Source organism: Myxocyprinus asiaticus, chromosome 42, assembly GCF_019703515.2.
Source record: "Myxocyprinus asiaticus isolate MX2 ecotype Aquarium Trade chromosome 42, UBuf_Myxa_2, whole genome shotgun sequence".
Taxonomy (NCBI): Eukaryota; Metazoa; Chordata; class Actinopteri; order Cypriniformes; family Catostomidae; genus Myxocyprinus; species Myxocyprinus asiaticus.
In genome coordinates, this window is record NC_059385.1 from 27,625,609 (window position 1) to 27,630,625 (window position 5,017).

Consider the following 5,017-nt stretch of genomic DNA (forward strand, 5'->3'; position numbering starts at 1 on the left):
CCTTAATTACACAAATTGAAGATTAGTAAAAAAAGAACCACAGCTAGAACCGTATTATTTCATTTAAATTATTAGTGTAGGCATTTAAAAATATTCTATGTAAAATTATAATAAACAGCATTTCTAAAGAGACTTTACAATTTTACTTTCAACTTAAGTTTTCTATTTGCTTTAGTTTTATTTTCAGTCACGTGTTTTACAGGAATCAGAACATGGGTAATAGATATTAATTAAAAAATTAACTGCCATTTTGCAGATTTCGACAGGCCATAACTGTAACAACACACAAATTCCGGAGCTGTGATGAACCCAGATGCGGGAGTTTATTTCACAAAACACAGGAAAAACAGGTAAGTAGTGTGAACAGGGTATTCAGGTAAGGTATAAAGTCTTAGAACAATGGCAGAGGGCACAGATCCATAAATAGTCAATTCCTATACAGCACTTGCCAAAACAGGAAACTTAAGCTTCAGACAGGTCTTAAGGGAAGTTCCTTCCATAAACTGGGGAACAGGTCTGCATATCTAGACACAGGGTTTCTGCAGGTTTTATTAAGCTATATTTAAGACTTTAAGACCTTTTTAAGACCAACTAAATAAAATGTAAGGAATAAATTGAAGGGAACACAATACATCCATATGTTCTCTAAATGAAAATGCATAATTATTATTATTTTTTTTTTTTTTAAATAAGAGGGATCATAAAAACTGCATTTTGTTTTTATTTAGTACCGCTCTGAAGCTGCTATTTGACAGATACTCACATACTGTATATTCCACAAGACAAAATAGTAACTGAATTTACACAAATGATCCTGTTCAAAAGTTTACATTCCATTGTTTCTTAATATGGTGTGTTGCTTTCTCAGTTATCAAAAACTGTTTGACTAATTGTTGAGTTCCTGCTTTGTCCTTTTTCAACCCTGAAGAAAAATCCTCCAACTGCTGAACATGATTTGGTTTCCCAGCATCTTCTGCACATCTGAGTTCTTCCCAACCGTAGCTATATGATACAGACATCAAGCTGTTACAAAAGGTACAAACATTCATTGATGCTCAAGAAGGCAACACAAGAAGAACCAAGTGGATGCAACCTTTTGAACAGGATGATTTGTGTATATTAGAGTTCATTTTGTGTTATGCAGCTTTTGAAGGGCAGTACTACATATATCTTATATCTCTTATATTTGTATAAATTCTGAAAGAGGTGTGAAAACAAAAAGGGGTATGCAAACTTCGACACTTTACATATAGTTTGTGAATTTATATTTTGTTTCACAATTTTACCACAATTTAAGCTTTAATGTATAAAAATTCCATGTTGCCTATTCTATCCATATGTCATATTGCTTGTGTAATTACGAAATGACCTGTCATGTCAGGCACACTAAAAAAAAAAAAAAAAAAAAAAAAAAAAACCTCGCTTACATTCATGTGTTGCATGAAAAAAAAAAAATGAATCTGCTTTTTTCTGCTCGTTGTTGAAAACGCATTTTTATTTGGGCATTTGCACTGATTGCAGGATGACAGAGCGTAAGGGCCAAGCGCATGACATAGCCATGGTAACCAGATACAGTTCAGCTGATCTGCTGAAAACTAGAATGAAAATCTCATCAAATCAACGTGCGACGTAACGAAATTGCTTTACTTCGCTGCAAACAATACCAGAGACAATATTTGGATTAGATTAGGAAAATTAGGATATTTAAAAAAATAAATAAATAAATAAAAAAATAACAATGATTATGTCATCCGCTGAACTCATAACAGCCAGCTCACTGAACAATTGCTTATCTGTCCGAGGAAACTGAATGGCTTTATATCAGCTGGAGTTTATTTTGTGGTGGAACACACCTTCGAGATGGTTCTGTGAATGAGTCTACATGTTTTTTTCTGTTATTCTGCCTGTTGGCTGGAGTCTGTTTTACAAAGTGTTTTCTGTTATGTAATTTTGCCTTACAAAATTTGTATAGAAGCACTGGACTTGATCAGTCCGATGGCAAAGTTGTCGCGGGGGCTCTCGTAGGCGTACATCGACTCTGAGTTTTAAGGAATTGACGCCGGTTGGCAATGCGCACATTTTTCTTTTTTCTGTTTGTTTTGTTCGGGGGGAAGTTCAGGGTTTGATTCTTGCATTAATGGGGAATGTGGTCTGTATAATCTTGTTTTTGACATAATTTATTTATTTTTATTATATCAATATGTCAAATGTTAATGAGTGGATTATCTCTTTCCACGTGGAATGTGAACGGGTTGGGGCAACCCATAAAAAGGAAGGCTATTTCTTTTCTTAAACGAAAGAAATATGATAATGTTTCTTCAAGAAACACATCTTTCCCCGCAGGAAGCTGAAAAATTTGGGAAGATATGGGGTGGACATGTTTTCTTTAATGTTGGCTCAAGTAAGAGCAGGGGAGTCATTATATTGATTAATAAACATCTACAATTCAAATTTCTCAAACAAATTAAAGAAATTAGGAAGAGTCATTATTGTTTTAGCTGAAATTCAGGGGCAAAGGTTGATTTTGGCTAATATTTATGCACCTAACGCTGATGATCAGGGCTTTTTTTATAGATCTTGAAGGGATGTTGCAAACCACTGGCACCCCTCATGATATAATATTGGGAGGAGACTTTAATCTTTTGATGGACTCAGTCCTTGATGTGTGACCGTGGAGCAAAAGTGTGTAAGCCCCCTAGAGCAATGGTGACACTTCATAGGATGTGTAAAAATCTTGGTCTTGGCGACTTTTGAACCCATCTGGTAGGGACTATACATTTTTTCAGCAGTCCATAAGATTTATTCTAGAATAGATTTATTTTTGATATCTAAGTCCCTCATTTCATCTGTTGCGGATTGCTCAATTGGAAACATCTTAGTCTCAGATCACGCTCTGGTGAGTTTGGAGATGTTGCCACATACGGAGAAAAAGAAATCATATAGTTGGCGCTTTAATGTATCCCTTTTGCAAAATCCTGATTTCCAACAAATGTTAAAGACCAAAATCAGTGTTTATATGGAGACCAACTGGTCCTCAGTATCCTCTGTGGGCGTGGCTTGGGAGGCACTTAAGGCAGTTCTTAGGGGTCGGATCATACAGTATGCCTCATTCACCAAAAAATCCAAAGCACGAGAACTTGTGGAGTTGGAAGAGAATATTAAAAGTGCAGAGGCAGAGCTGAAGCGTAGAATGTCATCTGTTGGCCTCAAGAGAATTGACTAGATTGAAATACAGATATAATGCTATTTTGTCGCGGAAAGTGGAGTTTTGGTTATTCACGGCAAGACAGTCATACTTTGAGACGGGGGACAAAGCAGGGAAGCTTTTGGCTAGATATATAAAAGCAGAGAGAGTCTATTTCTACTATTCCCTCAGTGAAATCTGCTGGTGGTGAAATATTTACCTCGGCCACTGATATTAATAATGCTTTTAAAGAATTCTATATTGATCTTTAAAGTTCTACGTATTCGTCTACTGATGAAGATATTAGAAACTTTGTGGAACCATTAAAACTTCCTAAACTGACGACTGAGCAAAGAAATTGTCTTGATTCTGAGATAACCTTGGAGGAAATTGACGAGGTAATTAAAGCCTTACCTACAGGCAAAGCTCCGGGGCCAGATGGTTTTGCTGCTGAATTTTTTAGATCTTATGCTACAGAACTGGCTCCACATTTGTTAGAAGTTTATACAGAATCATTAAAGAACGGAAGCTTCCTCCAACGATGACACAAGCCCGGATCAGTCTGATTCTTAAAAAGGACAAAGATCCGTGTGTGTGTAAAAGTTACCGTCCAATTTCCTTGACCCAGCTAGATGTACAATTTTTGGCTAATCGTTTAAGTATTTATCTCTTATACATATAGATCAGGTGGAATATATTCGGGGCCGCAGCTCTTCTGATAACATCAGGCGTTTCATTAATATCATGTGGTCAGTAGCGAATGATCAGTCTCTGCCATTTCACTTGATGCCGAAAAGGCATTTGATATGGTAGAATGGGATTATCTTTTTAAGATTTTAGAAATGTATGGGTTCGGGAGTACATTCATTGGTTAAGTTACTTTATAGACACCCTGAAGCAGCGGTACAAACAAATGGACTAATTTCAGATTATTTTACTCTGGATAGGGGCACTCGGCAGGGTTGCCCTCTTTCCCCATTATTGTTCTGTCTTGCCCTGGAACCATTAGCAGCTGCGATAAGAAAGGAGGATGATTTTCCAGGGGTGGGAGGTATGGCGCATAAGCTTCTGCTTTACGCAGATGATATTTTATTATTCGTCTCCGACCCCACTAGATCTATGCCTGCCCTCCACAGAATTATTAATTCCTTTTCCAAATTTTCAGGATACAAAGTCAATTGGTCTAAATCCAAAGCTGTGGCTCTGACAGCATACTGCCCAGTAACCGCTTTCCAGACGTGTGCCTTTCAGTGGCAAAATATTTAAATATTCAATGGACAAAATATTTACTTGACAAAATTGTGCAAAACTTCAAATGTGCTATAGTGTAGTTGTTTAGAAGAACAAACACTGTATTATTCTTACCAACAGAGAGACTGGAACTCACACTAACTTACTTTACAAAAAAAAAAAAAAAAAAAAAAAAAAAAAAAAAAAAGAGAAGACTTTCCTAACAAACCAGCAAATCCTGTTTCAACACTGTAACATGACTTGTTAAATAACTAAGTGCTACAGGCACTTTAGTTGTTTAAAACTTAATATTCAGGTTTAAGGCCAGTGACGTAAACAACTACAGTTATGAGGAAAAATCTATTTCACCAGCTTATACACACAATACTGTGTACACTTAATGGAAAAACAACAATTCCTAATCATTAGGTAGGTCACATTGTGTGTTTGTAACACCATAATCAAAAAGTGTGAGCCACAAACAGATGTCTTTGCCTTTGTCACACTTTGGTAAAATGCTATATAAATGGTGTGGTTGGACCCAACAACACTGCAGCCAATCACACTAATATATTTGTTGCAATTTGCCATCTCAGCATACTG